We start from the raw sequence: 26,020 nt of genomic DNA on the forward strand, positions 1-26,020 counted from the left end.
GACAAAACAGCAACAATCCGCACTCAGAGAACTCCAGTCTCTGGAGGATGTGGTTGTCAAACCCGCCGATAAAGGCGGTAATGTGGTAATATGGCCGGTGGAGCTATATGAAAGGGAGGCATGGCGTCAACTAAGAGACCGGGATGCTTATGAATCTCTCCCCTATAATCCTGTACGTGGCTACACCAATGACCTGGAGGCGATTCTGTTGCGGGCTTTTGAGGAGGGAATTATCCCTAAGAAAATCTATGAGGGCCTCTTAGTCAAAACTCCAGTGGTTCCAACATTTTACCTCCTCCCCAAGATCCATAAAAACCCGAAAGTACCTCCCGGACGTCCTATTGTCTCTGGCATGGGGGGGCTTTGTGATGTTACTTGCAAATTCATTGAACATTACTTGTACCCACTTGTGGAGACATTGCCCTCCCATGTCAGAGACACTTCAGACGTTCTTAGGAGGCTAGAGGGTCTGACCTTGGAGGAGGGGGTATCACTGGTGACCATGGACGTCGAGGCCCTTTATTCCAGCATTGATCACCGCGATGGACTTGTGGCCGCCCAGTTCTTTTTGGATTCTAGCAATTTGGATCAATCTCTGTCCGGTCTGATTATGGAGTTGTTGGAGTTTGTGTTGACGCACAACTTCTTCGTTTTTCGGGACCGGTTCTTCCTCCAGCGGCGCGGCACTGCGATGGGGGCGGCTTGCGCGCCGTCCTACGCAAACCTCTTTCTCGGCTATTGGGAGAGGGAGGTTTTCGGGGGCGGCGTGCCGGCGAGCTCCCATGCGCAGTGCTGGCTCCGCTATATAGACGACATTTTTGTCGTCTGGGGCGGAACCGGCCCTGAACTGGAGGACTTTGTGCGTCGGCTAAACTCCAACGACCGGAACATCTTTTTGACTCACCAGATCGCGGAAAAAACTGTGGAAAAACAAGCGCATAGGGTCTTACCCCAATATGTGAGGGGTGGGGGTGGGGGAGTAAAACTACTCACCAGATGTAGTTGTGAGAAGCCACAACTACTGTAATCGCATGTATCACACAATCCAAGGCTGCAGCCACCAAAACGGTAGATAACAGAGAGCACAAGAGAGTGGTGTTTAATGCCGCGCCAATAGATCACTTCAGATGATGTTCAGACCAGTGTTACTTTATTGTTTTCCAGGTCAACGCGTTTCTGGGGCATCTGCCCCCTTCATCAGGACCACCAAAGAAACAGATAACATCCAATCACTGGGATTGGATGTTATCTGTTTCTTTGGTGGTCCTGATGAAGGGGGCAGATGCCCCAGAAACGCGTTGACCTGGAAAACAATAAAGTAACACTGGTCTGAACATCATCTGAAGTGATCTATTGGCGCGGCATTAAACACCACTCTCTTGTGCTCTCTGACTCACCAGATCGGGCAGAGATCTATTGATTTCTTAGACATCAAGATATCCATAGAGCTGGGCGGAGCAGTATCTACTACCATCTTCCGTAAGTCCACCGCGGTTAATTCCCTCCTCCATGCCACTTCAGGTCACCCTAGGTCAACGGTGGATGCCATTCCTACTGGCCAATTTTTGCGGCTGCGTAGATTATGTTCCTCGGGTAATACCTTCGAGACTGAATCCAGTGATATGAGGGAGAGATTTATAAGCAGGGGATATAGCAACAGATCCATCAAACGTGGGTACCAGAGGGCTAAGTCCTCTAATCGCGACCATATACTGTCAGGAAGAGCCTCTACAGTGCAGCCATCTGGTTGTGTGGCCAGGTTTATCTCCACCTACTGCCGGCAGTGGGAGCAGATAAGGGGGGTGCTTAATAAACATTGGGCAATTTTGCAAACAGAACCCTCTCTTGAGGGGTACTTGCCCGATCACCCCATGATGACAGCGAGAAGAGGTAGGAGTCTTAAAGATATGTTGGTGCATAGCCACTATGTGGCGAGGACTCCACCTCTTTTCGGATGTGGCCCACAACGAGTTGGCTGCTACCCATGTGGTAGCTGTAGGGGATGTAAGAACATTGTTAGGGCCACCACTTTTTGTTCTGCTGATGGCCTGAGAGAGTACTCCATCCGAGTCTATATTTCTTGCAACACATCTGGCGTAATATATTACGCCACATGTGGATGTGACAAAATTTACGTCGGATTAACCTCTCGGGAACTTCGTATCCGTACGAGAGAACATGTACGTGATATTCTGGCCGCCAAAGAGGTTACTAACCCGGAGACCCTTAAGACCATCCCCCGTCACTTCAGGGAGGTTCACAATTGTGATCCAATCTCCCTGAAGGTTCGTGGGATTGACCGGGTGCATCTTGGTATCCGTGGTGGAGATTTGAAAAAACGTCTCGCACAGGTAGAGTGCCGATGGATTTTTACCCTCGGTACCATGTCCCCACGTGGACTTAATGAGCGTCTCACTTTTGCTCCTTTTTTGTAGTTCATTGACCGGTTCTGGTTGGCAATTGCCATCACTTCATCCGGTTCAATTGTAGTAGTCCGGAGGTGTGGACTGGAGAATTTTTTGTCCTCTGATGGTAGTTGCCACCCCTGGGTAATTATTTTATGAGTTTTAAGACTTCGTATTAGTATTAATAGGATGATTGTTCCTTGGCGTGATTCTGTTTCTCAATTTTAACAGTGCTGTTTGTTTTCCCTTAGTTTTTGGTCCTACCCCTATCATGTCCTATGCCCCACAGTCTTTGGATATCTACGACGGAAGATGTCGTTTTTCAAGTTATCTTGAGACATGGAGGTGTTCTTGATGCTGGATAGAAATTAAATACTCACATGTTCCATTTGAATGATGTCATATTCATCCACAGATGTATTATATGTGTGACGTTTTATCCTTGTACATATATTTCTATGGTATATGCATGTATGTATAGTATCACACATACTATGTCTTTTTGCTGGGTATGTGGCTATGAATATGTGAAATTGCCGGCTTTTCTTCTCTCCCTGTCTCTATAACGCATCTTTTGCTTTTCTTATATTCCATCTATATCCATCCAACCATGGTATATACTTCCTCTGTTGCTACACGTTCTTATTACTGACCATCCGTCTCTGTTCCACACTGTGGGCATCTATGCCCGATATACTAATGGACGGTTTGCCATTCCTTGGGTAGGCGGACTTACCCGATGACGTGTCAGAGGGAGGTCTTTACTTTCTGACGCGTCCGTTGCCGGCGTCCTTAGCAGCGGAGTTCCGGAAGTGCTGTGACGTCACAGGAAGCTTTCTTCCCTCCGGCTTCCGCTGCTGAGGACCCTGGGCGGCGCGTCTCGCAATACCCCGGTCTGTACGATTAACTTAATGAGGGGGCGTCTGTCCATTGGGGCCGGACCTCCTATATAAGATTCACATCCTGCACTATTTTTTATCGTCCCCCGACGAAGCACACGGAGCGAAACACGTGTTGGGACGTTTGGTCCCCACGTGTTACCCGGGCCCTCGGCGTCATATCCTCCTGGTAGGTTTGCTCGGCTTTTGCTAACAACTGATTGTGCCATCTTGGCCATTTCTACTCTCTTTGAGCTGTGCCTGCCTGGTGTGATTTTACTATGGTATGTCTGCCGTTACTCAGTAGAGACTTGTTCTCCTGAATGAATGCTTGGGACACGTGGGGTTTTCCCCTCCAGCACTAATTCCCTTGGTCCTATGTTCATATATGTATGCCTATGTATTGTTTTTCCCCTACAGCCTCTATAATAAATATTTATATATATTTTCATAATATGGCTTGTGTGGGTATATTTGTTACTTGGCAAACTGAAAGACTCTTTTCTCTTGGTTATATTCACCAGAGACTTTGTAGCGATACCGGCCAGGTTGGGATCGCTGGTGGGATCGGTGAAAGTCTCAGTGTGTAAAGGGGCCTATATGTTAAAGTTTCTGGTATTCATATCAGTAATTCTAACGAAGAATACTGTCAAGTCTCTCCTCAACCTGAAATCACTGATACATGAATTTGAACTATACAGCAATTGGAAATAAAGACTTGCAATACATTTGCTATTCCATATGGTATTTTGATAACATGTTGCTTAATGTTTTAATAAAATTGTATCTTTCCATGCTATTCTGATGATACTGCTGTAATCATATTTGGGGGTTGAGATTTATAGAATGAAGAGTTAGTGTAGCCATGATGTCATGAATTTCACATCCCACATCCATATAGTACATGGCAAACCATGGACAATTTATATATAGTATATCTAAGAAATAATTAGGTGATTATATGGGTACAGTTAGGTCCAGAAATATTTGGACAGTGACACAAGTTTTGTTATTTTAGCTGTTTACAAAAACATGTTCAGAAATACAATTATATATATAATATGGGCTGAAAGTGCACACTCCCAGCTGCAATATGAGAGTTTTCACATCCAAATCGGAGAAAGGGTTTAGGAATCATAGCTCTGTAATGCATAGCCTCCTCTTTTTCAAGGGACCAAAAGTAATTGGACAAGGGACTCTAAGGGCTGCAATTAACTCTGAAGGCGTCTCCCTCGTTAACCTGTAATCAATGAAGTAGTTAAAAGGTCTGGGGTCGATTACAGGTGTGTGGTTTTGCATTTGGAAGCTGTTGCTGTGACCAGACAACATGCGGTCTAAGGAACTCTCAATTGAGGTGAAGCAGAACATCATGAGGCTGAAAAAAAAGAAAAAATCCATCAGAGAGATAGCAGACATGCTTGGAGTAGCAAAATCAACAGTCAGGTACAGTCTGAGAAAAAAGGAATTGACTGGTGAGCTTGGGAACTCAAAAAGGCCTGGGCGTCCACGGATGACAACAGTGGTGGATGATCGCCGCATACTTTCTTTGGTGAAGAAGAACCCGTTCACAACATCAACTGAAGTCCAGAACACTCTCAGTGAAGTAGGTGTATCTGTCTCTAAGTCAACAGTAAAGAGAAGACTCCATGAAAGTAAATACAAAGGGTTCACATCTAGATGCAAACCATTCATCAATTCCAAAAATAGACAGGCCAGAGTTAAATTTGCTGAAAAACCAGCTAAAGCCAGCTCAGTTCTGGAAAAGTATTCTATGGACAGATGAGAGAAAGATCAACCTGTACCAGAATGATGGGAAGAAAAAAGTTTGGAGAAGAAAGGGAACGGCACATGATCCAAGGCACACCACATCCTCTGTAAAACATGGTGGAGGCAACGTGATGGCATGGGCATGCATGGCTTTCAATGGCACTGGGTCACTTGTGTTTATTGATGACATAACAGCAGACAAGAGTAGCCGGATGAATTCTGAAGTGTACCGGGATATACTTTCAGCCCAGATTCAGCCAAATGCCGCAAAGTTGATCGGACGGCGCTTCATAGTACAGATGGACCATGACCCCAAGCATACAGCCAAAGCTACCCAGGAGTTCATGAGTGCAAAAAAGTGGAACATTCTGCAATGGCTAAGTCAATCACCAGATCTTAACCCAATTGAGCATGCATTTCACTTGCTCAAATCCAGACTTAAGACGGAAAGACCCACAAACAAGCAAGACCTGAAGGCTGCGGCTGTAAAGGCCTGGCAAAGCATTAAGAAGGAGGAAACCCAGCGTTTGGTGATGTCCATGGGTTCCAGACTTAAGGCAGTGATTGCCTCCAAAGGATTCGCAACAATATATTGAAAAAAAAAATATTTTGTTTGGGTTTGGTTTATTTGTCCAATTACTTTTGACCTCCTAAAATGTGGAGTGTTTGTAAAGAAATGTGTACAATTCCTACAATTTCTATCAGATATTTTTGTTCAAACCTTCAAATTAAACATTACAATCTGCACTTGAATTCTGTTGTAGAGGTTTCATTTCAAATCCAATGTGGTGGCATGCAGAGCCCAACTCGCGAAAATTGTGTCACTGTCCAAATATTTCTGGACCTAACTGTATGTTTCATATATTTCTTCGTTCTCAGAAATGTCTGCCACTAATCCGCCACCTGTGAATATACCTTAAAAAGTAATGCAGTAGTTGTACCCTTGTATACTACGGTACCATCTTTGTTCCATGACACAGTATTTTATCGGGTGTTCTCAGGATACCTTCCTGGAAATGTAGTCTGGTGTAAAAATGCTATTACAACATCCGCCATCACTGTCATTAGCCTCAAGGGTAATATGCCGTAGTTACTGGCTTTATGGCCAATTCTGCCAAGTGATCCAAGTAGTCTTGCATTTGACTGCTGAGGCCATTATTTACCTGCAGTGGTCACGGACTGTAGGGCTACCACTTGACTTTATTATGCAGTATCTCAAAGTGATGTTTATTTCTTATAGAAGTTTCTCAATGTGCTCATTTAACTGGCAAATGGCATGCCTGAAAAAATCCTCTTATTTACTTCTCCAACCACATATTTACCTCAGCACCTGCTGTTGTCTAAAGGGTGCTTTACACGCTGCGACATCGCTAACCATGAATATAAAAGAATGAGGGCAAGATGTGACCAATAATTAAGGTACCAATAAAGACTACACCCTATTACTTGATATGGAGACAGGAGGACTATGGGTATGGTAGTCACGGGGTCAAAACTGACCAATTCAAAATAACCACAATTACTGCTTTTTTGCAAAAATATAACAAGTGTTTTATTCATATAATAAATAGCAAAAAAGTGACATAACATGATAAAAACAACATTACACAGTGATCAGGCTACAGCAAGGAGGTGTCACTGACACAATAGAACCAGGAGTCCACCCTTCATTGGGGAAGCAGAATCACCAAAATAATAGGTGGGACATGGCCAAAAGAAACAACAACGGATACTGGGCCCAAATAAACATCAATGATCCGGAATGTGCACACCTATCAAGTGTGCACCAAAGAGGATCAGCATACATAAGGGGTCCAATATCCGAAGAGTCAGACCATTAACCACACCACAATTATAACAGAGACAGGCATTAAAAGATGCAACACATTACTATGCACAAAGTCCCTGTGCTGCACTCACCCATAATGAGGAAGGTGGTACCCGAGTAAAACGTGCCCCGACGCGCACGTTTCGATGTCTTCTTCGGGGGGCCGTGGCCGTGGCCCCCCGAAGAAGACATCGAAACGTGCGCGTCGGGGCACGTTTTACTCGGGTACCACCTTCCTCATTATGGGTGAGTGCAGCACAGGGACTTTGTGCATAGTAATGTGTTGCATCTTTTAATGCCTGTCTCTGTTATAATTGTGGTGTGGTTAATGGTCTGACTCTTCGGATATTGGACCCCTTATGTATGCTGATCCTCTTTGGTGCACACTTGATAGGTGTGCACATTCCGGATCATTGATGTTTATTTGGGCCCAGTATCCGTTGTTGTTTCTTTTGGCCATGTCCCACCTATTATTTTGGTGATTCTGCTTCCCCAATGAAGGGTGGACTCCTGGTTCTATTGTGTCAGTGACACCTCCTTGCTGTAGCCTGATCACTGTGTAATGTTGTTTTTATCATGTTATGTCACTTTTTTGCTATTTATTATATGAATAAAACACTTGTTATATTTTTGCAAAAAAGCAGTAATTGTGGTTATTTTGAATTGGTCAGTTTTGACCCCGTGACTACCATACCCATAGTCCTCCTGTCCCGACATCGCTAACCATATATCGTTGGGGTCACGGTGTTTGTGACGCACATCCGGCGTCGTTAGCGACATCGTAGCGTGTAACACCTCTGAGCGACCTAAAACGATCGCAAAAGAGGTAAAAATCGTTGGTATTGGAGAGGTCGCTCCAACACCAAAAATCGTTGACAGGTGAGCAGCGAGGTTGTTTGTCATTCCTGCGGCAGCACACATTGCTATGTGTGACACCGCAGGAACGAGGAAACTCACAGTACCTGCGTCCCGTCGGCAATGAGGAAGGAAGGAGGTGGGCGGGATGTTTGGCCCGCTCATCTCCGCCCCTCCTCTGCTATTGGACGGCCACTTAGTGACGTCGCTATGACGCCGAACGAACCGCCCCCTTAGAAAGGAGGCGGTTCGCTGGTCACAGCAACGTCACTAGGCAGGTAAGTAGTGTGACGGGTATTAGCGATGTTGTGCGCCACGGGCAGCAATTTGCCCGTGTTGCACAATCGACGGGGGCGGGTACGCTCGCTAGCGATATCGGTACCCTTAAGAATCCATCCAGGCTCTTCAATATGGTTGACCTCCCCTACGCCAACCTGTCTCATGCTGTTGCTAGTGTATTCACCTAAGACAATCAATCAGAGGCAGTAGGGCTTGATTCTAAGGCGACATTCAAACTTGTGACTGAATTTTACCTTGTGTAAGAAGGTATGTACCAGTTTTTTCTCATGTGTCATCCATGTTGACACCACGCCATATTTGATTTTATTCACTGAAGAAATGTTTTTGCTCCTAAGCCCTGGAAGGTAACGTTTTTATTCAGATTTCTCACTAAGCAAGAGGTCTATGAGACACAGATACAAAATGGAAGCAAAATGTATCCATATTTCACTGATCCACATAGTGTTGAATGATCATTTGTCATCCATGATCACTGATCAAAATCGGACACTCTCTGAGTCCCATGGATCTAAAACATGGATCACTGTTCTTTACAGATGTGTCCAGGTGATATTCGAGAAAAAAATGAACGTGCAAGTGTAAAGATAACCTAAGATTGATAGTGGACACCGAGGTTGGTCTGGGCATGACCATTGGATTGGATTTTATTAGGTATGTTGGGCTGTGGGAGGTTGTAAAACATTAAAGGGTGCTAGCGATTGCTAGCGATGTCGCGAGCGATAGCACCCGCCCCCGTCGTTGGTGCGATATGTGGTGATCGCTGCCGTAGTGAACATTATCGCTACGGCAGCGTCACACGAACATACCTTGTCAGCGACGTCGCTGTGACCACCGAACAATCCCTCCCTCAAGGGGGAGGTGCGTTGGCATCATAGTGACGTCACTGCGGCGTCACTGAGCGGCCAGCCAATAGAAGCGGAAGGGCGGAGATGAGCGGGAGGTAACATCCCGCCCACCTCCTTCCTTCCGCAGTGCCGGTGGACGCAGGTAAGGAGATGTTCCTCGTTCCTGCAGTGTCACACATAGGAATGTGTGATGCCGCAGGAACGACGAACAACATCGTACCTGTGGCAGCAGCGATATTAAGGAAAGGAGCGACGTGTCAACGATCACCGTTTTTTTGAACGATTTTGCGATCGTTGATCATTGCTCCTTGGTGTCACACGCTGCGATGTCGCTACCGGCGCCGGAGGTGCGTCAATAACAACGTGAACCTGATGATATATTGGTAGCGATGATGCAGCGTGTAAAGCACCCTTAAGAGTGAGTTTAGACATCTGTGACAAATAGTTTATAGTCCAAGATGTACCATCTGGCTGTGGGTCTCCTGACCTGAACTCAACAACCTCAATATGTATACAGTATAGAACACCCTAGAAAAGTCCATACATCAAGGTTTGTACAGTATAAGAACCTTGTTCCATGGGCATCTGAATTCAGCCTCAGTCATTATAGGGCGAAAACCTGGTGACAGCTGTTTAAAACATGGAAAACAAATAAGTGAAATTCATAATAAAATCTAAAGATTTTATAAAATCAAGACGTGGATCTAGACACATCACCATCTGTTTTCGTTAGTGTTCATTTTAGGGAGAAATATTCCCACATGATACAAATACTTTTATGTTATCTGTAATGCAGAACAATGTAAAGGGAACCTATCACCAGATTTGGCCCCTATAACTGTGGCTACCACCAGTGAGCCCTTATATACAGCCCAGGCCATTCTGTATAACGTAAAAAACATTTATTATACTCACCTAGGCAGCAGTCCAGTCCAATACGCGTCGCTACTCTCCTGTCCGACGCCTCCTCTCTGCTGCGATCTCCGTCCTCATTCTACCCAGCCCAGTATGGATAATGTGTCCTACATCATCCACACAAGCAGAAATTGTGGTCCTCCGCAGGCGCACTCTGATCTGCCCTGCAGATCAAAGTACTGCAATGCGCAGGCATGAGGAAAGGTTAAAGACCGCACGTGCATGCGCATTATAATACTTTGATCTGCACTCAGTCAGGGCAGATCAGAGTGTGCCTGCACAGGAGTGCAATGTTGGCCTATGTGGATGACGTAGGACACGTCATCCATACTGGGCTGGGTAGAAGGAGGATGGCGATAACTGCAGAGAGGAGGCGCCGGACCGGAGAGCAGTGACACCCATCAGACCAGACCGCCCTCTAGGTGAGTATAATAAAAGTGTCTTTTTATGCTATACAGAATTACCTGGGCCCTGTATATACAAGTTTACTGGTGGTAGCCACAGCTTATAGGTGACAAATCTGGTGACAGGTTTCCTTTGAAAAGTGTAGGACAAGCATCATCTCTGAATGTGCTGTAGTGTGAAGGATATTTTCAGCGCTCAGATACCTGCCAATCTTTCCTCTGCATCTGTGCTGAATACTCACAAAGGAATTCCTAATACAGAGTTGGCAGGAAAAGCTCAATGTGTTTACCGCAATTTGTCCTGGTAAAATCCATATTTATTATACAGGAAACTCTTAGAATGCAGATTTTTTTTTGTATACCAGTGCATAGTGCAAAAAGGGAGTCAATTTTGGTACCAATCTGTAATCTATAGCTGCTTCTATGACCATTCTAAATTTTCAGTATTCTCACTGCTTTTAACAGGTGTTTTCTGAGACTTTAGTATTTATGGCCTAATCGTATGGGTGATCAATATCAGGCTGGTTAGATTAACACTAGAACTACTGAGGTAGTCATTTTGACTACTTTGTACTATGTATTTCTATAAAGGTGTCACAAGTCCAGTAGTTCTCGCATTGGAATCGGACACATGTTAGTGAATGATTCAACTCTCATCTGCGATTTTTTTTCTCAGTCCAAATCGGACTGAGAAAAAAATCGCAGCATGCTGCTTTTTTGCGAGTTTCTACTGCGAGTCTCTCCAATGCAAGTCTATGGGAGCGTGTAAATAATCGGATGTCACGGGACGGCACTCACACCATCCTAGTGACATCCGATTTTCTAAATACATTTCTCGCATGTTTCCTAAAAATCAGGAAACGAGTGATGTCTCACAATGTCTGTCAATCACTATTCTTTGTCAGTCGGTGTCTCCCTCTCGGACTCTAGTCTCTCTGCGTCGGTCACTATCTCTCTGTCGGTCTGTCGGTCGGTCACTATCTCTGTCCCTCACTCTCTGTCCATGTCGGTCTATCCCTCTCCCACCCTCTCTCATACTCACTGATCCCCGGCGCGGCGCTGCACGGCATTCACACTGCTGCGGCGGCTTCTCCTCTATTGAAAAAGCCGGCCGCTCATTAAACAATCTCGTATTCCCTGCTTTACCCGCCCACCGGCGCCTATGATCGGTTGCAGTGAGACACCCCCCCTCGCTGAGTGACAGCTGTCTCACTGCAACCAATCACAGCTGCCGGTGGGCGTGTCTATGCTGTGCAGTAAAATAAATAAATAATTAAATAAAATGGCGTGCGGTCCCCCCCAATTTTAATACCAGCCAGATACAGCCATACGGCTGAAGGCTGGTATTCTCAGGATGGAGAGCTCCACGTTATGGGGAGCTCCCCAGCCTAACAATATCAGTCAGCAGCCACCCAGAATTGCCGCATACATTAGATGCGACAGTTCTGGGACTGTACCCGGCTCTTCCCGATTTGCCCTGGTGCGTTGACAAATCGCGGTAATAAGGAGTTAATGGCAGCCCATAGCTGCCACTAAATCCTAGATTAATCATGTCAGGTGTCTATGAGACACCCTCCATGATTAATCTGTAAGTTACAGTAAATAAACACACACACACCTGAAAAAATCATTTATTAGAAATTAAAAACACTAACAAATTCCCTGGTTCAGCAATTTAATAAGCCCCAAAAAGCCCTCCATGTCCGGCGTAATCCACGGACCTCCAGCATCGCTTCCAGCTCTGCTGCATGCAGGTGACAGGAGCTGCAGAAGACACCGCCGCTCCTGTCACCTCCACGCAGCAACTGAGGTGAGTAGCGCTGAGCTGTCACTGAGGTTACCCGCTGTCACTGGATCCAGCGGTGGCCGCGATTAACCTCAGTGACAGCTCAGCTGATCGCGCTACTCACCTCAGTTGCTGTTTGGAGGTCATGGAGGGTGTCTCATAGACGCCTGACATGATTAATCTAGGATTTAGTGGCAGCTATGGGCTGCCATTAACTCCTTATTACCCCGATTTGCCAACGCACCAGGGCAAATCGGGAAGAGCCGGGTACAGTCCCAGAACTGTCGCATCTAATGTATGCAGCAATTCTGGGCGGCTGCTGACTGATATTGTTAGGCTGGGGGGCTCCCCATAACGTGGAGCTCCCCATCCTGAGAATACCAGCCTTCAGCCGTATGGCTGTATCTGGCTGGTATTAAAATTGGGGGGAACCGCACGCCGTTTTTTTAAATTATTTATTTATTTATTTCACTGCACAGTATAGACCCGCCCACCGGCTGCTGTGATTGGTTGCAGTGAGACACCTGGCACTCAGCGTGTCTCACTGCAACCAATCATAGGCGCCTGTGGGCGGGGAAAGCAGGGAATACGAGTTTGTTTAATGAGCGGCCGGCTTTTTCAAAATAGTAAAAGCCGCTGGAGCAGTGTGAACGCTGTACAGCGCCGCGCTGGGGATCGGTGAGTATGAGAGAGGGCTGCTAACTTCAGTCACTCAGGGGATTAGCGGTCACCGGTGAGTCCTTCACAGGTGACCGCTAATCAGGATGCGGCACAGACAGAGCCGCAGCATGACAATGAAGTCGGGTGAAGTTCACCCGAGTTCATTCTGACAGTGTGGCTCTGTCTGTGTCTGCTGTAATCTGCCATTAAGCTCTGCTGCATGGCTGTCTGTGTCTGCTGTCAGTGGCCATGTAGCAGCGCTGAATGGCAGATGACATAGTAAAAAATACGCATTACACACGCATTACACACGCATTACACACGCTAGTAAAATCATTAATTTATTCAGAAAAAGCATTGCACTTGCGTTGCACTCGGACCTAACGTGAACTAAAATCAGCCGAGTTTTTTTCAGCCAACTCGGACCGATTTTCCTCGCATAGATGTGTTTCCAGCCTTAAAGCTAGCCCTGCATGTGATACAGCTACTGGAAAAATGTATGTTCAGAAGATAGTAATATGTCAAGACACCTACCTTCCCCCACATTCACATGAGCACTGGGTATTGCCGAAAAAGGGGAAAGGTAAGCTTTCTTCTTTTCAGGGGGAGAAAGAGGAAAGCTTACCTCCCAAAAATAAAAAGCTCCTCCATTGAAGTTCCAACACCTGATCCTTCTCTTAATCAAAAGGCTTGCTCGCTCACACAAGCGTATAACTTGAGTGCAATACGATGTTTTATCGTAGTGTTCCCCAATTCCAGTCCTTAGGAGTCACCAACAGAGCATGTTTTCAGGATTTCCTTAGTACTACACAGGTGTTGGAATCATCACTGATGTAGGTGATTAACTTATCACAGTGCAATACTAAGGAAATCCTGAAGATTTGCCCTTTTGGTGGCTCCTGTGGACTGAAGTTGGGAAACACTGTTTTATCGGATAGCTCTCGGCCCAATGTTATACTATGGGGCTGTGCAGATCAGTGATTTTTTTTTTCTCATGCCAATTCAGCATTAGAAATGAAACATAGGATACTACAAGTGCATGCCATAGTTATATAATAATCGGATGGTACACACCCATACAAGTCTATGGAAGCATTGAAATCATCCAACTGCTTTCGGATGTCATTCAAGTGCAAACTGATATACAGTGAAGGAAATAATTATTTGAACCCTTACTGATTTTGTAAGTTTGCTCACTGACAAAGACATGAACAGTCTATAATTTTAAGGGTAGGTAATTTTTAACAGTGAGAGAATATCCCAAAATAGAATCCAGAAAATTACATTGTATAAATTATGTAAAATTATTTTCATTTTGCAAAGATAAATAAGTATTTGATCCCTCTGGTAAACAAGACTTAATACTTGGTGGCAAGCACAGCAGTCAGATGATTTTGTAGTTGATGATGAGGTTTGTGCACATGTAAGGGGGAAGTTTGGTTTCTCCTCTTTGCAGATCATCCCTAAAACATCAGGATTTTGAGGCTGTGACACTTGGCGACCTGGAGCTTCAGCTTCCTTCATAAGTTTTCTATGGGATTAAGGTCTAGAGACTGGCTAGGCCACTCCGTGACCTTAATGTGCTTCTTTTTGAGCCACTCCTTTGTTGCCCTGGCTATATGTTTTGGGTCATTGTACTGCTGGAAGGCCCAGCCACGACCCATTTTTAATGTCCTAGCTGAGGGAAGGAGGTTGTCACTCAGGATGTTATGGTACATGGCTCCATTCATTGTTGCGGTGAAGTAGTCCTGTGCCCTTAGCAGAAAAACACCCCCAAAATATATTGTTTCCACCTCCATGCTTGACAGTGGGGACGGTGTTCTTTGGGACACAGGCAGAATTTTCTTCCTCCAAACACAGCGAGTTGAGTTAAGGCCAAAGATCTCAATTTTTGTCTCATCTGACCACAGCACCTTTTCCCAATTACTCTCAGAATCATCCAGGTGTTCATTGGCAACCTTCAGATGGGCCTGCACATGTGCCTTCTTGAGCAGTGGGACTTTGTGGGCACTGCAGGATTTTAATCCATTGCGGTGTAATGTGTTACCAATGGTTTTCTTGGTGACAGTGGTCCCAGCTGCCTTGAGATCATTAGCAAGTTCCCCCCGTGTAGTTTTAGGCTGATCCCTCACATTCCTCATGATCCTGGATACCCCACAAAGTGAGATTTTGCATGGTGCCCATGATCGATGTCGATTGAAACTCCTTTTGTATTTCTTCCATTTTTCTTATTATTGTACCAACAGTTATCTCCTCACCCAGCATCTTACTTATGGTTTTGTAGCCCATTACAGCCTTGTACAGGTCTATGATCTTTTACCTGATATCCTTAGAAAGCTTTTTGGTCTTGCCCATGTTGTAGAGGTTAGAATCTGACTGATTAATTGAGTCTGTGGACAGGAGTCTTTTATACAGGTGACAATTAAGACAGCTGTCTTTAATGCAGGTAACGAGTTGATTATTAGCGTCTAAGTGGTCTATAGGAGCCAGAACACTTAATGGTTGGTAGAGGATCAAATACTTATTTCTCTCTGCAAAATGCAAATAAATGTTTATAATTTATACAATGTGATTTTCTGGATTTTATTTTGGATATTCTTTATCTCACTGTTAAAATTAACGTATCCTTAAAATTATAGACTGTTCATGTCTTTGTCAGTGGGCAAACTTACAAAATCAGCAAGGGATCAAATAATTATTTCCTTCACTGTATGCCAACATTGACAAGGGAGAAGATGGAAAAAATTAAGTACTCTATCTTCTCCGCACCTGTGATCCGATTCTCACAAGTGAGAGAATCAGATCATAATGAATAACTCTTGGCTCAAACATTGATCAGAGTTTGAGCAGAGTGTCATTAGCATAACTGGGCCAAGTCTCTTGCATGAGAAAACATTCGCTCGTGTGACTCCAGCCATAGACATCAGATTGGCGGCCAGCAGATTTGTCCGACTTTAATCTGCAATGTAGAATAGCAACTTGATTGCATGCAACTGCAAGTTGTCAAGCAATAGTTAAAATTTATAAGTCTTGCAAAATGGTTCCATTGTGTGCCAGCGTCAAAGGTATTCTAGTGAGTAAAATGTGCTTATTCAATAGTCAATGGCAATTGTTGGAAATTTTTAATTCTGGTATATTATGAACAAATTATTATTTTTTTATTTTTAGTATGATAGCACTTGCAGTTCTCTTAAAAGACTAGAGGCTCTCTAGTTTCTTCAATCTTGAAAAAAACAGATCCAGTGTCTAGATAACACGCTAGTATGGGACATTGACTACTGTGGGTTTCCATCCTCCCATATCTATAATCCTACCAGGCGTACCCACAATCTTGTTGTATCCCGCTAGTCACATGTTCTACAAATAGCTTAGGGAATAGAAAAAAAATAAATGCCTAAAAGAAATATCATTATAAATAAATTCCTAAATACTTTTCATTAGCACATTATAATAGTTTTGTTTATGGGGGTAATCACTAGAAAATTAAAATGGTCGCTGCCTTGATGTCAGGGGTGCTGAGGTAAGAAGTGGCTGCTCACAATGCGGTCCTCTTGGTCTTTCTGAACTAATACTGGAGAAATCAGTAGTGGTAAGGTAAGAAGAGGCTTCTCAATGCTGTCCTCCAAGTCTTTATGATCTAATACTACATATACCATGGGTGCTGAGGTAATAGAAGAAGCTGTGGAAAAATAAAGCGCAATAGGGTCTTACCCTTGTATGTAGGGGTATAGGATGGGGGAGCAATACTACTCACCAAATGTGGTTGTGAGAGTCACAACCACTGTAATTGCACGTAAAATTTGACCACGGCAGCAGCAACCCAAAGCGGCAGATATCAGAGAGAGGTAGAAACCGGGTTCTTCAAAGCCGCGCCAATGATCACCAGCCAAAGGATCAGATCAATGAAGCTTTATTGTTGCATCGGTCTACGCATCTGTCACAGTAGATTTGATGTATGCTTGTATCTGATGGTCCTGAGGAAGGGAGCAGGGCTCCTGAAACGCGCAGACCGATGCAACAATAAAGCTTCATTGATCTGATCCTTTGGCTGGTGATCATTGGCGCGGCTTTGAAGAACCCGGTTTCTACCTCTCTCTGTTATGGGTGCTGAGGTAAGAAGTGGCTGCTCACACTGTGGTTCTCTTGGTCTTTCTGATATAATATTGGAGATATCAGGAGTGCTGAGGTAAGTAGAGGCTGCTCACACTTCTTTCAACCCCCTATTTCTGATCTAATAATGGAAATACCAGGGGTGATGTAAGGAAAGGCTGATACAACTGCTGTTCACCATCTCTTTCTGATCTAATACTGGAGATAACAGGGGTGTTGATGTAAGAAAAGTCTGACACAACTGCTGTCCACAACAGCTAAGGCAAGAAGAAGCTGTTTACACTGCTGTTCATGTCTTTATGATTTAATACTGGGAGTACCAGGAGTGCTGAGGTAAGGGTGCCTAAATCAGAGGTTATAGCACATACGGTTATCATGGGTAAGTGCTGCACTTTACATTAGGTATATACACACTACAGTATACTAACTATTGTTACTGATGCTAATTGTCCGCTACATGTTGAGTTTCTAGGACACCACCATTTCTATATATTTACATATGTCACTTGCATTTTATGTATTTACTTGACTACATTATCATGTTATTACAAGATATTGTGTTTGGGGCTATTTAATTTGGAACAAAACACTAAGCAGGGGTTGATTTTTGTGCTCACTTTAATCAAGCTTTGATCTTAAAAAATGATGCGTGTTACAAGATTGTTGCATGATATTCTTGCCTATATAATTTATTTTATTCATATATTAATTTCATTGATATGTAATCATTTTTACCCCATTAACTTATTCTTTTTATTACTATGAGGACCATCTTCCTCTTTTTCTCGATTTGCTGACCGGTCATTATTTTATGTTTTAAATGATATAATCTAATAAAATATTATAATCATTGATGGTGCTTTTTGTTACTCCATTTGATTTTTTTGTAGGTATTCTATTGTTATGGGAGTATTTCACCCAGTTATTTTTTTACGTATACTGATGGGGAACTTTACAATTGAGTTATGTTCCTAACTCTGTCTGTTTAATAGAAGTTACCAGATATAGATTTAGAACGCTGTGATAATGTAAAAGCTTGAGGGTGTCAAGAATGTGAGGAGGACTGACTTCACATGGTAAAGGTAATATATTGCCAGGGTTTTGTTATGTAATCTGAGAGCAGCATGATGGAGTGGAAGAGGGCCTGATTCCAGGGATGTGTCACTTAAGGGTTCTTTACACGTTGCGACATCGCTACCGATATATCGTTGGGGTCACGTTGTTAGTGACGCACATCCGGCGCCGGTAGCGTCATCGGAGCGTGTGACACCGAGGAGCGACGATCAACAATCGCAAAATCATTCAAAAACGGTGATCATTGAGACGTCGCTCCTTTCCTTAATATCGCTGCTGCCACAGGTACGATGTTGTTCGTAGTTCCTGCGGCAGCACACATCGCTATGTGTTACACCGCAGGAACGACGAACATCCTTCCTGCGGCAACACACATCTCCTACCTGCATCCTGCGGCTCACGCCGGCTATGCGGAAGGAAGGAGGTGGGCGGGATGTTACGTCCCGCTCATCTCCGCCCCTCCGCTTCTATTGGCCGGCCGCTTAGTGACGCCGCAGTGACATCACTATGACGCCGAACGCACCTCCCCCTTGAGGGAGGGATTGTTCGGCAGTGACAGCGATGTCACTGACAAGGTATGTGCGTGTGATGCTGCCATAGCGATAATGTTCGCTACGGCAGCGAGCACCAAATGTTGCACGAACGACAGGGGCGGGAAGAATGCCACCAAGGAAGGAATGGGGACAGCAAGTCACAAGATGGGGTAATAATAATCAAAACAAGCTTTGGTTTCCTTCCGTATAAAGGCTAAAAAAAAAAATCCATTTTTAGACTGTGCTGCAAAAAAGTGTTTCATTGCAACTAGAGATGAGCAAGCCCAAGGTTCAGTGTTGATACTATAGAGATCGGATGCTTTATGTATGTTGACCACTCGTGTGAGTATCGCTGTGCTCAGGTACACTTGGTGCTCAGGCAAGTACTGCCCAAATTAGTGACTTTCATTGGGGTTCAGGTCAAGTCCGAGTCCCAACCCAAACTTTATCTAAGGCCTCTGACACACTCACGTGAAAATCACGCACGTGCCGAGAGACACGTATTTCCCCTGCGTGTTGCGTGCAGGGAAGTACGTATCTCTGGTACGTGCTGGCCACGTGTATTATCCACATGCTATCCGTGATAACATACGGAGAACAGGTTATTTACATACTCACGTGGTCCTTCCTGCTGTCCGTGGTGCTGATCTTCGGTCTCCAGCCCTGCCGACTCCCCACTGCTGCTGCTTCCGGCCGCAGTGAAGTGAATATTAAATGAGAATAATGAGCGGCGGTCGGCAGCAAGTGACAGCAGCGGCAGAGACAGGAGGGCTGGAGAAGGTGAGTTCAGGTTTTTTTTTCCTCTGACACGTGTTTTCTCCGGCGCGTGTCACACGGGACCGCATCCACACTACACCCGTGTGGTACGGGTGTGGGCCGTTTGACACCCGTGCTGCCGGAGAAAACACTGACATGTCAGCGTGTAGAAAAACGCACACACGTACAAACGCACACAGACACACGTTCCGTGTGGTTTTACGTGTGTGTGCCTGCTACAATAGGGTAGCATTGCTGAACGTGTCTCCGTGCCGCCGGTACGTGCAAAAAATGGCAAACACGTACCGGCGGCACTGATGTGTGTCAGAGGCCTAAAGTCCTGCTGAACCTGCTGAACCGGAACTTCCACGGGTCTCCTCTTTAATTGCAACCTCAAAGTAATTGTTTATGGTTAAGGGCCTATACTTGTGTTAATGTCCGTTACAAGTATAATTCATTTGATGGGGTTGTTTGATGAAAAGTTATAACTCCTTGATTGGTGTGGGTCCGAGCTCTAGGACCTGCATTGATCAGAACAGGGCACTTTAATCCATGTTAGACTGGAGCAGCAATGCGGATACGTGACTACTGCTCCATTCCCTATGGGGCTGATGAGCACTGCACTTGGCTTTATCAGTTAGCCCTATAGAGAATGAATGGAGCAGTTGTTGGGCATCGGACCGGATGCTCTATTTTGTAAGTGGGATAAAAATTCCACATTATGCTGACTGGTTCGGGTACCAGTGTTCAGATCCCTAACAATAAAGTCCAGTGAATAGGTGAAAGGGGCCAGAGAAGATGAGCCAATATCTAAGAAGGTTTACAAAGAGCGGAAATATTCTCAAATATAATTGCTCCAAAGATTAACTTTTTCAGCTGTAATTATTAATGTAGCAAATATGATAGGCCATCTTGGTACAGCTAAGGTTACATCTCCGTCCCCACTGAAAAAAATCCTCCACAAAGCTAGAAATATTAAAAAGATGGAATAAAAGCAAAAGAATCTGTTTGATGGTTTAAAACAGGACATTTTGGTTTCTGTTTTGTATTCATTTTTATTACAAATGGGCATGTGCAGTGGTTAAATATGGATCCCTCAAATGGATGTAATCCTTTCTGGTCGCTTTCCTATTAGGCTTTAAAGTTAAAAGAATGTATAGCAGATGGAACATGCAAACTGATCGCATCTTAGGAATAAAACCCCTTGAGTGCTTTACCTGAACGTTTTATTTAAAGGGGTATTCCCGTCTCTAAGATCTTATCTCAATATGTTGTAGGTGGAATAATGAGAATATTAGCAAATCCCTCCAATTAGAAATGTAGTATAGTTTTCCTGCTATAGCCCTGTCTCTTACCTCATGTGCAGGGCATTACATATTAGGTATGCATGGTTATGTCTACTCATATAGTGACAGTTAGTTAGTTGCTCATGGTTATAATCATGGATACCCAAGCTGCAATGCCCTGCACATGAAGTAAGAGACATGGCTATATCAGGAGAACTACTACATTTCTAATGGTAGGTATTTGCTAATATTATTACACCTAGTACATATTAGGATAGGATCTTAGAGATGAGAATACCCCCTTTAATTTTTTATGTTAACCAGATGGATCAGACATCAGAGATTTTTCCTATCCAAGTTTCATCATGATATCTTTAGAAGTTTGGTCAACATATCAGTTTTTCCATCACAGTTTTGTCAGACTTTCATAAGTTTTAGGCCCCATTCACACGTCAGTGATTCTGGTACGTTTGTGCTTTTTTTTTAAACGTACCAGGATCACTGACATACGCAGACCCATTATAATGAATGGGTCTGCTCACACGTCAGTGATTTTTCACTGCACGTGTCTCCGTGCGGCGTACCCGCGTGTGCGTGATTGCCGCACGGAGACATGTCCATTTTTTTCTGGCATCACTGATGTCCCACGGACCACGCAGTGGTGTGGTCCGTGAAACACGTGCTAGAAAAAAACGTGCTTTTAAAATAAAAATCATTTTTACTCACCCGGCGTCCAGCGATGTCTTCTGCAGCTCGTTCTCCCTGCTGCTTCTGAGCCGGCTCATTATTGTCGCGCATATTCATTATGCGCGATACAGCCGACCCGGAAGCAGCTGCTGCGGGGGTCACCGCCGGCCGGATGCTACACCGCGGGAGCGATCAGCACCATGGACAGCGGGAACGCGCACAGGTGAGTTGTTTTCTAAGTGCAATCACGGGCCACGGAGAACGGAGCCCGGATTGCACTTAGACAACCCACGTGTGCCGTGATTCACGGCACACGCAGGGACATGTGCGTGTTTTACACGCCAGTGAAAAACGTCAGTGTTTTTCACTGACGTGTGAAACGGGCCTTACTTGGTTGAAAAAAAGGAAAGAAAACGGACAATGAAAAATTTACAGCAAATGGATGCATCTGATTTTTTTGAATGACCCATAGACCATTGAGATCGATCTGAGACTGATCAAAATCTGACGTTTCTGTGATTTTGTGTAGATCACTCGGTCTGTGAAAAGACACGGAAATGTGAATAGCTATATACAGATATGGGTGCTATCCATGAAAAACACGGATGAAACTAGCTCGAGAAAACCTGGCATCCAAACGAGCAATATGATGATTCTCAGCCCTTACTAAACAGCCAACAAAGTTTGTACTTTTTGCAAGAAGCTGGCATTTTGACCCCAGAGAATACAAATGTGACTTTACAAATATATTTCAGACTTATAGGCAAATTAAGAAATGTGCAACTTAGAATTATGTAAGGTTTACATTTCTACAGAGCAGCGATTATAAGAAAACCACAGTCATCTACACAGGATCACGCTCAAGGTTTGGTGGAAATTCTGCGTGGAATATCACAAAGGAAGACTTAAGGGTACTTTACACACTGCGACATCGCTAGCGATCTCATTAGCGATGTGAAATTCTAGATCGCAAGTGTGATCTTTCGAGATCGCACATGCGTAAAATGACCTATGTGCGATCTTGAAAGATCGCACTTACGATCTAGAATTTCACATCGCTAATGAGATCGCTAGCGATGTCGCAGTGTGTAAAGTACCCTTTAGGCCTCTGCCACACTCACGTGTAAAAAACGTACGTTTGCTGTAGTCCGTTTTTTGTGTCCGTGTTCCGTATTTGCAGTCCGTTTTTCCCCTCCGTGTAGTGTCCGTATGCATATCGTGTGTCATACGTGTGTACGTGTGTGCGTTTTCCTGTGCGTGAAATACGTCAGTGTGTGTTCCGTGTGCAGTCCGTTTTTTGTGCGTGTTTAACATGTTTCACACATTGAGATAATGGTGATTACTTGGAATTAAATGACACATAGGTGTATGTGATTAGGACATAAATATAAGTTAACTATAAACTGTTTCCTGCTTGTATTTTGCCTTGGAGCACCTATGTGTTGAGACAAAATTGTCGCAATGCCATTATCCACGGAGGCCTTAGTGTTTTTATGTTGGATTATATCTCGTCGTTTTGGCGTTAGACGGCACATGTTGCAATATGATAATGTAAGAAGAACCAGATTGTGGGTGCATCCACTAATGATGATGCGGCCTATGCATGGTCATTTCCATACTTTATTTTTTGAGTTACGGAATTTCCCAGATAAGTTTTTTTCATACTGCCGTTTGTCAGTTGAGAGTTTTGATTACTTACTAAATATTTTACGACCTCATTTGCAACATCAGGACACTTGGATGCGGCTTTCCATTTCCCCAGAGGAGAGATTTATGGTGACTCTGAGGTATTATTTTTTTTTTTAAAATTTTTGTAAATGTGTTATTTTTCACATTGAAATGTGTAATTGATCTTTATTGATCTAATATCTGTTTTCAATCAATGTTTGTGTTTTCTTTTGATTGCTTTAATTTAAAATAACATATTGTTAATTGGAAATCATTGTTTGTCTTGTTTTCATAGATTCTTGGCGACTGGTCAATCTTTTAGTGCTTTACATATTGATTTTTTGTTGGGGAGATCAACCATTGCCGTTATAGTACGTCACACATGCGACATGATATGGCAACATTTAAAAGAACAAATGATGCCTCAGCCAAACAGAGAAGATTGGTTGAAAATCTCTAAGGGCTTCAAGGACTCTGTTGACTTTCCTAACTGCATAGGAGCTTTGGATGGCAAGCATTTCAGAGTTAAAAAGCCACCAAACTCTGGGTCACGTTATTTCAATTTTCATAAGTTTTTTTCCGTTGTTATTTTGACATTGGTTGACACAGAATACCGTTTTATTTATGCAGACATTGGGGCCTATGGTAGTGCCTCAGATGCCCGTATTTTCCGTTCATCAAGATTAGCCCAACGCCTGCAAGAAAATTCATTATTGATCCCCCCACCAGTTGCCCTACCTGGTACATCTGGTCCGTTGGCACCATATGTGATGGTAGCAGATGCAGGATTTGCATTATCCAAACATGTTATGCCACCATATCCAAGGAGATCCATTGATGACAGGAAACAGTACTTTAATAATCGGCTAACTAAAGCAAGACGTTATGTGGAGTGTGCATTTGGTATTTTAGCTAACAAATGGCGCATTTATCAGACAACTATTCAGTTGCAGCCAAACTTTGTCACATCTGTCCTCAAGGCTACCATAGTGCTTCACAATTTCTGTCGGATACATGAAGGAGGAACTTATGTGGATGATGAATTTCAGATAAACCATGTTGTTAATCCAACAGGTGAACCTATGTCTCATAATTCCGTGACATCTGGTTTACAAATTAGAAATTTATTTACTGATTACTTTAATTGTTTTGATGATAATAATAATAGTGATGTTTGTTAAGATTGTCATGGATTTATTTCGAAAAAATTTTATTATTTTTTCTTATACGAAAATGTTTAATTTTTTCTAAACATCTAAGAGCTTAAATCTTACTTGTATTAAAGTGAAAATGCGTTAATCATCAACTGACATTTCTGTTAACAACATGGATTTCTGAATGTTGTATGTATGTTTTTGTAAATTTCTGTGTTACTATCATGTTTTTTTTGTTATTTTAAACTTACAACATTAATAATGTTAAACGTCTATTGAAAAAATGCAATATTATTTATAAATTTAAATAATAAACATGATAGTTTTTTTCACAAACATATTTTTTTTATTAATAATAAGCATATTAATCCATAAAGTAATGCTGTTATTTTTTCACATCAAAATAAAAAATGAACATATTGTTCATCTTCTGTTAAATTTTACAAAATGTAAATTTTTATGGTATTCTTTCTAAAATTAAAAATATACTTTACTTACAAGAGTACATTTTCAAAAATGTGTGCATTGCTTACAATGTTGTAAAATTGTCGAACAATTAAGTTGGTCTCATGTTGGACATTGACATAGACATAATAAATGTAAACTGTGTTTTGAGAATATAAAAACTAATCTAACCATCAAATTGGTTGGGTACAAATGTGTTCCTAAAATAAAAAAAAAAACCATGCCATCAAACATATATGTGATCCGTCACTAAATATAATCACACATGTTTTTTTTTTTTTTTTTAAACTCAGAGTTTACACATTTTTGGAAATCCCTCTTTTTTTAAATTTTGACACATTCATCATATTTGTTGTTTGAATGTAAAGATTACCAAAAATGTGTATCATAAGTCAACAAGATCTTCTAGTGAAGTAACCTGAGTGTTGCTGAGTATGTTGTTTTGTGTGGCCTCAGAAATGGTATTTTCAGGAATGGAAGCAGTTGTTTGCTGAACAACATTCCTATTACTAACTACAGTAGTGTGTGGAACAGTCTGTTGCATGCTTGTTTGTCCCAACACATTGCCTGTTGTTGAGTACACCTGTGGATCTACATGGGTAATTGGGTATTGTGTGTGTGTATGTTGTTGACCTTGAGGATAGTTGACTGATGTTTGTAAGTGTGGTGTAGGTAACATAGTTGAGATTGGATAATGAGGCATCATGAATGATTGTGGGTATGTTGAACCAGGAAACAAGTTAGGTAAACCACCAATATTTGTGGGTTGAGTAAAGTAACTAGTACTTGGAGTGGGTTGTAAATTCATATAGTTCATGGGTTGCTGTGAGGTAGCACTTTGTACAGTGCTTAAGGCACCAGTATTGGTTGCAACATACCCTTGTCTAATTGGTGTTGGGAATAACGTACTTGAAGCAATTGAAGGTTGACCAGATTGTTGTAATACTGGATTATTGACTATTACAGTTGCCATTGTTGTTTGTGTTGAAATTGTATTTTGATTGTCTGTTGTGTTTGGGACTGTATGTTGTTGCATAATGGTACGCCAATTTTCTATGGCCTCATATACTCTCACTGGTTCCTGTTCTGCCTGACTAGCTGAAAGTAGGGTCAGCATAGCAGCACGTACACGTTCCTGCCTATCGGATGGAATTTTGGTTAAGCTAGAAGATAAAGACCGACAAAAGCGCTCGGCATCTGTTTCTGGAATTAGAGTGTTCATTATGTGAATAATGCGTGTGTCAATTATTTCCGGTAAGGATCTCATTTCCTCAGGTCTGCGGATTCTTCTTGCACGTAGAGGTTGTGGTGCAAAACGTGGAAGTACATTTGTTTGTGTTGATTGTGTAGCTGGTGTGGTTGTTTGTTGTGTTGATGAGCCTTGGGTGTTGGTTTGTGCACTCTCTGTCCCACCCTCATGTGATTCAGTTGCTGCATCTTGTTGAATCTCTGGATTTTCACTGTCTTCTCTGCCAGGTTCTTGTTCTGATGCTGAGGTGGCTGTAGTAGAGGGACCTGCTGTTGGTTGATCATCTGAATCGTCTAGATTATCCTCCGTTCTATAAGAAATGAGACAACATATTACAATCTTAACATTTATATTTGTACAATTATCTTCATGAAGTAAATGAATGTTGCATTTTT

General features: G+C 43.1%; 1 protein-coding gene across 1 annotated transcript in view; it reads left to right on the plus strand.

Annotated features, from left to right (window-relative positions):
* The window catches only part of IDNK (IDNK gluconokinase), a 102,121-nt gene extending 78,202 nt beyond the window's left edge, over nt 1-23,919 (plus strand). Inside the window, exon 4 of the transcript XR_012751654.1 lies at nt 23,053-23,919. The gene's annotated coding sequence lies outside the window, so the exon portion shown is untranslated. The remainder of the gene's footprint in view (nt 1-23,052) is intronic.
* The last annotated feature ends 2,101 nt before the right edge of the window (nt 23,920-26,020 follow it).

This window comes from Anomaloglossus baeobatrachus, chromosome 1, assembly GCF_048569485.1.
Source record: "Anomaloglossus baeobatrachus isolate aAnoBae1 chromosome 1, aAnoBae1.hap1, whole genome shotgun sequence".
In the NCBI taxonomy this organism is placed as follows: Eukaryota; Metazoa; Chordata; class Amphibia; order Anura; family Aromobatidae; genus Anomaloglossus; species Anomaloglossus baeobatrachus.